Genomic DNA, 7,445 nt, shown 5'->3' with positions numbered 1-7,445 from the left:
CAGCCCAGCCGGCCTGCTTCGTATTACGAAACAGCCTCCACAAAAAACACATCTCAAATTCAATTACTTCCCAATGCAAGTCAGCCGACTAGTACCGCTGTCATACGTCACATCTGCGCAAAACGAGCCCCCCGTTCAAAGCGAATTAGGTTCTGGATCGACGCACCGGGTTTAACATGAATGTCTGATATGGCACGACACCGTAACCGAGTGACACATTCGATGAACATACGGACACAACTAAACTGGTTGTTCGACCAGAAATAGGTAAACCTTTTTTTTTTTTTAGCAAACTCGAATTGATGGAACACTCCCGGCCATTTCAATCTGCTATACAATACGGCCACAATAGACTCTGCCAGCTGTGCAGGTTTCTGCTGTAAATGGCGAAACTGCTAAGATTAGGATAGGAAGCGGGCAGCCTTTAGCAAGCAGAAGAACCGATCGCTCTAAATATTCTACTACAGCAGAACTAGTCTAAGCGAATAAGGCTGCCGTAAGTTTGAATTACGAAAGTTGCAAGGATACTATATTAGCCGTCTTGTTAATACGCGCACGTCTAGCGCTGCGTACCATATAATAGCTAATATCAAGTATGTTGTATCATTGTATGCCAGCGTCTCGGAAAGCGGCAGGAAAAGTAATATACGGAGCATCTCTCGAATCAATAAAACGACGGCACGTTCGAATGGTCTAATGCGACGGCCAATCTTCGTACCTCTCCTTTTTGATGAAATCTGGGGTGAGTCATGTCGCCACGGCGTTTCATCATATATATATAGTTACTACCGAATAAGCATTAATGGAAGCCCAAGTTATTGTTAATACAAGTAAGTAACGGCACCCGGTGTATTAATGTCGTGTCTGACATGGCGCAGCGCTGTTTTTTTTCTCTGTTGGTATCAGTGTGCATCTTAATGACAAGCTTGATAAATCCAGCAGAAATAGGCGGATGCGTTTAACATTTGTCTGATGTCCGCAGCTGATGCTGACTATTTAAGCTTCGCCTTTCAGGAGCTTTTTGCTAGAAGTCAACGACGTCCTCTGACGAACGGATTTACAATATATGAACTCATGAATGATCTCAAATCTCATGCTAACTATTCCAGAACATCATCTAAATTAAGTTTTGTGTCGAGCACCGTCGTTAAGCATTACAGTCAACTAAGCTCGAGTACAACAAGGCGTATCCACACGTTACTTGCTATCTAAACCATCTTATATGGTTTTTAATTGTTTGGAAAGGACATTGTCACTCAGCTGTATATTGACCGTATAGATATATTACTATTTCTAGATTCACGTCCGACCGTCACTAGCTATCGCTTCATACTAAACAGGGCCTCGTCCAGGCTCTAATTTTGACGATGTTTACAATAATTTTTGAGGAGATTTCTTTGCAGCGAATTGGTATTTCTGCAAATGTTAAACGAATTGAATAGGCTGAGTTTTGTCGTGCACCTTCGCCACCCCCTTAGCCCACTTGGGCACGTCTATCAAGATAAGGGTTTATGGCCACGACCATGCCTCCCCGCAGTGATCGAACGTGCACGGAGCATCGTAGAATGTTGCTGACAGACGATAGCCTGGGTCTTCCTCAACTAATTACGTCTGATTAGCTGAGTGTTCTCAGAGACAACTAGTCGTTCAATTTTGACCTTCTCGGTCCTACCTCTTCACTTCTCTTGGTTGTGGGTTTGTCTGGAGACTGGAGCGGATGGCTTGCTTACTGGGAAGCTAGGACACCCAATCAGAGTTACGTCGGGACTCGCGGTAGGTGGGGCGTATTGGCACACGGATCGGCTCTTTTACTTACAGGCGCAGCAGGACGGGACTCAGACCTGGCCAGCCAATACTCAGTTATTTTGTGGCGCCTCTTCCCAGTGAGGTTCTGTTCTGGTCGATCCCTTGGTTTTTCTTCTCAAACTTAGCTAACTGTGCTCACCACCGCTGCTTCTGCTACTATACCGTCTTCACCGCTGTACCGACCATTTCCGACTATGTTTCCTCGCAGTCGCTCACTTAACCAATGTCTCTGCTACTTCGAAGTGTGGCAAACCACCCGGAGTTGGGTGCATCGGACAATCTTCGAAGAGCAGCTACTCTGTTGGCTCTACTACCTTTGAAGCCGTTACCCAAGGTAGGAACAGTTGTAATACAGAATGTGATTGACAATCTGAGCAGAGCGGAACACCGTGCAGCGACGAGGCTCCAGAGGGGTCGGGGCGGGTCTCATTAGAGGGTAGGACTTTTTGAGCCTGCACGAGGCGATTTAATTAGATCGTCTTTGCTCGCCCTATTCTCCTCTTCTTACCACGAGCAGCGAAGGTTTCCTAGAGACACCTATGAGTTAAAGATTCTTGTTTTTGGGGTAAAGTCGAACCAAGAGATAACACTCCGGATCGATCCGGAGTCCCCGGATCGATCAGATTTTTGTTGTTTGACACCGCAACAAGCAAAAGAACCTAAGGGAGATGATGTTGCATTAAACGGATGCTGGTGTATGATACTACCATTCAGCGTACCTATAAGTTAGAAGCTTGTATTTCGATGGAAAACGTTAGGCCAAAAAAGGCTCTCGTCGTTTCCCCACTTGGATTAGAATTCAATTCGCTTCCTGTTTTCTTCACCAAGACATTGTTGCATTTCGGACGATTGCCAAACTTACCATTCTGATTTGGCCTAACATAGCCCCTTGGTATTCTTTTCCCCGTTTGCTACCAGGTCGAGGGAGGAACTACATAAAACGGAGAGAATTGTTCTGAGTGTTATTCTTCCAAGACGTTCAAGCACAACCTGTGCTCGACCGATCCGTAGCAATTTTCTTCACAGCTTTCATCTACTGATAGAACCCATGCCGCGTCGCTCATCTACCGTGCTACGTCTGTATGTATGTTGTGCTTGTTCACTCTGGTGATTCTTTTTCAACAAAAGAATCTTGTTCCTGAAAGCTTTTGATTATAAACTGCGGAATTTCATATAGGTGTGTTCTTGTGTTCCTGTCGTGCAAAATAGCGCCCGATTTCGAAAATTGGTTGTTTCAAATCTATGGGAAGACTCCAACGGTATAGCACATACTCATCTGAATAATATAATCGTTCTCATTATTGCTAGTATTCTGTTTAGCTGCAGTAAGTCGCTGGTTGCGAGCCGATGCGAGCCTTTACATGAAATCAGATGTGCCAAAAGATGTCAAAGGCGCCAAACGCCACCGCTGACTTTCGAGTTAAGCTCGAGTGTTCCAAAGGAAAGCCACACATAACGCCCCTGTGGATTCACTAGTAAATATTGGCAGAATAGCGAGTTACGTACACATGTGCCTGGATACCGCCCCTTAACAATGGAGCACGGTGGCAACATAATACGAAACCACGAAACGCGAAAGCGAAAAGTGTACGCTCATCTCCAATACAAAACCACATACTCATACCCGTTTAACTAGACCGATTCAGCGTTCGGGTTTAGCACATGTTTTAGGCTAACAAAAAATCCAGCAAGGAGGTCGTCTGAAGTTGCAGTGACGTCACGTTTTAGGCGTTTTTCCCGAATAAAGAATATCACTGACACAGCAATAAAAAAGCCCGTGACGGCACAGTATAATAATGAAAAAATATGTTTTACACCAATATATTTACAATAATAGAATAAATCTATATAGCATATATATATTTTGGTCTGCAATGTTGAAGGAATGAAGTAAATTGTGCCGAAATTTTCCTGTTGACGTGTTCCCGATCGGTGCCCACCAAACACAGTGCGTTCTGTGTGCACGCATAGGACACGACGTGATTTAGCCATTTCCTTTCGTAGTTACAATGCTCTGACAGCTGTACGTCCCAGCGATACTTGGTGCTCCGGTCGTGCGCACCCATCTCGAACATAATTCAGAGTTGCTGAGGAAAACAATCGCTTCATTGTCTGTTCGGTCATTTGCTAATCGCTGCCCCATTCTCCGCACACTTGTTGAGTTGAAACCCAAGCCCAAACCCGCCAGAGACTCCCTGTGTACGACCTGTCCTTCTGCGAAATCTCCTTAACTGAAGCACCAACATTGAGATAATGGCTGCTCATCGCGTTATCGCTGAACGTTTCGAAACAGCAAATCTCCCCATGAGAACAGCTCTCGAAGACAAATTAACCATTTATATGTTTGAACTATAGAGCGCTTCGACTTCGGACTTGCATAGATACTGTCGCATAAATATCAAATACAGACACACGAATATGTGATGATTTAGCAGTCCTGAATTTCCCATTGTATTTCTATACTATTGTTGTACAAAGTTTATTTTGAGATTCGATTTTGCGTTGGAAAAATGATGTTTGGAATTTGTTTGACGGTATGTAACGATCGTTGGCTAAAATATCAATGTATATAGAAAAACTGGTTAGTAAACAACTCACATGTGGCTAGACGCGTCAAATATTATTTGCTTTTCTTTTTTAATAACACTTCAAATGTATGTAGGATATAAGGAGAGATAAATGTATTCCTCCACACGTCTCCACCATTTCATCTTCTAGAAATTACAAATAGCTGACCGAAATCTCGACTTCACTGGATAGTTTTAGCTAATTTCGAAATCCCCTCCACTAAGTTCAGATAAGCAAAGCACCACGCTGGTTCGAATTATAGCGTTAGTAGAATCGTCGTTACCAAAAATTAATAATCAGGCAAATGAGAAATTATTATTAAGGTGGCTTATACATTTGTCGTCTGTTGAAGAAGATAAATCTATAATCAGATTAAAGTTTTAGTGTGGGCAATTCCTTGATGCTATACCTAAAAGGGATAATTTCGAAAATCTGTTCACGTAGAACAAATAATCAAATGCGCTAAATCAATGAACAAGCCAGCAGATTTTTAACGAAGAATGACAACTTTAAAAATAATAATGCTCATTTGCGACTTATAGAGGTCATCATTTTTACAGTTGCGGTAGTTCATTTGTTGACAATTGCAAAACCATCTCCAGGATCAGGTGTACTGCAGACGCTAGCTTGCTAAGTGATACGCGAAAAGCGCGCGCACTTTTGTAATTCTTTCAGTTGAAACAACGTCCATGTGTTAGGAAGGGGTTCAATGATTTTCTTTATAATTAAGTAGCACACATTTATTACATTATTACCTATGTATATGCTACTTTCCTATTTTGCAGAACAATGTTTTACCGCTATATAAACATAAAATCTATATGTGAACGTTTTAACATAAATCCCATGAAAGACGAAGCCAATAAATACATGACTAAGTCCACATTGACAGTATTAATGCATCAATAAGCTAAGCTAGATGAACGAAGAAAAGTTCTGTATCATATTAAAGTGACTTTGTACCTTGATAAGAAGCTTAATTTTAAACTAGACAGAGTTCTATGTAGGATGGTACTAACATGTTCAACGGCTAAGGTAAAATTCTTAAAGTATTCCAGGATGGTTTTCAGTTTGAGTATTTGCCACTTCCAAAAGCCTCGACAGACATCCGAATACATCTCTTTAATATATCTGTCAATAGGAAACGTTTTTCTAACGACTCGTTAACCCACGCAGATACTCTGGTTCGTTTCTCACTCTGAGAAACTGCGTCGAGTATCTGCGTGGGCCAATCCTTGAGCAAACACCTGTACTGCTCCTCGTGTAGGGGATCAAGGAATCGCCATCCTAAGTACATTTTTCTAAGTACGCACAAACAGTCCATGAGGTATCGTCTGAATAACAATTTGTTCCGCAATTTCTTTTGCTTAGGTAGCGTAGGCTTTAAGCACTGGGATTGGTGGCCGTCCAATACGTTAGTAATTAACTTGTACAATTCAGCAACAGGTCAAAAGCATCTACTTTTTGTATAACTGAGATAGCTTAATTTTATTTTCCTCTAGTTAGGGAATTACTTACTAGTATTTTTACTAGCAGTTAGTAATTTAGCTATACGGTAGTGATGGCTACAACCTATGTTTGTTAGTACGACAGATAATACACATTACTAAACCTCCGTACTGGTATCTTTTATCGTGTTACATAGATGGTATACAAAATTTTCAATATTTTTTTACGAGGTCAAAGCTGGCTCTGACTTAATTAAAAGAAGAATAGCCAATTTAATACTAGCAACGCTGGCGCTTTGCATATATTACATATGCGTACGGCTTATCAACACCATAGAGGAAACGATTTTAAAGGCAAAACTAGGGATTCTTTCAGCTACGAAATCGATACACCTTCGTTTCCTTTTCACCAGGCTAAAACACATGAGACAGTTATGATTCGATCTTCTGCGCAACTTGAAGAAAACCCAGGGTATAAGTATGCTATGTACGAAACTTCCTTTTACGAGCAAACATACGTTGCAAGTGAATGATGTCGTCACACAAACTTAATCTATAGGTTTGGTAACCTAAACGTTTAAATATTCGAAGGCTAAGCGTATACCATCAAAAAGTGTAAGGCAATCACAAGTGAGCAGCTCCTTTGCATTTGGTAAGTTGTGTGAAACCTCGAATATGTATTGAATCTCTGAAGGCTGATATTTTATATATCTGTGAATTTCAGAACTCATGACTTCGTTTAGTTCTTCGTAAGGATGAGGGTTTTACATAGATTAGTCGTGATGTTTACCTATGCAGCTGTTGATTAGACTAGAGTTGTACTCAAACGCTAGGCCCGGTTTAAAAAATATGGATAGATTTACAGGGTCGTCTGCCATGTTGTTACCAAATTGTGTATAAGGTCGCCGAATTTCTACCTTATTGTGCGATCCTATCCATGATCCTAATGAAATATACCCACATCGAACAATGCTGAATCGCGCGAACTATTACTAAAGCGACGCTTATTTGCAAGAAAACGAACCGTCTCGTTCTGTGCTTCCGAATATGGCACGAGTCAGACAGATCAAAGGGTTTATTTACAACTTTATATTGGACAAACGCACAAAAAATATAGACCACACAGCTGCCCGATACCATCGCTAATAGTAATGCTGCGGGCCTTCCGAGGACCAAGTGATACGTATTGGCTGCCGTCAAATGTTAGCTTTGAAAATTGAAACTATATGAGACGCAGTATTGAACGTTCTGGGTCATCAGAGTTAATATTTCACACACATTGTGTACCTTTTCCCCTGGCCAGACAGAATCGTTTTATCTCCTCCCTTAGTAGGGTTAATCCTGATCGATTTAGTTGCTCTCAAGGGTATTCTGCAAACAAAAATGCGTGCAGCTTTCTAGCAAAAACAAGCGGCGATCAAAACCAACCGCTGTGAGCGATGGTAGGTAGAATAAATTCGAAGGATTATGTCGAAATTAGTCTATTGAACGACAAGCATTCGGTATAATCTATATATCTTGTTCTATCACATCATGGTTAGAGGCAAGCAGGCGTCTGATACACCATTGTTTTTGGAATAATAGTTAATAATAATCTAACCTGTTTCCATATGTCTTTGTTAT

The sequence above is a fragment of the Varroa jacobsoni genome, unplaced genomic scaffold (assembly GCF_002532875.2).
Source record: "Varroa jacobsoni isolate VJ856 unplaced genomic scaffold, vjacob_1.0 scaffold_1435, whole genome shotgun sequence".
In the NCBI taxonomy this organism is placed as follows: Eukaryota; Metazoa; Arthropoda; class Arachnida; order Mesostigmata; family Varroidae; genus Varroa; species Varroa jacobsoni.
The sequence above is the reverse complement of the archived record's forward strand: the minus strand, read 5'-3'. Positions refer to the sequence as shown.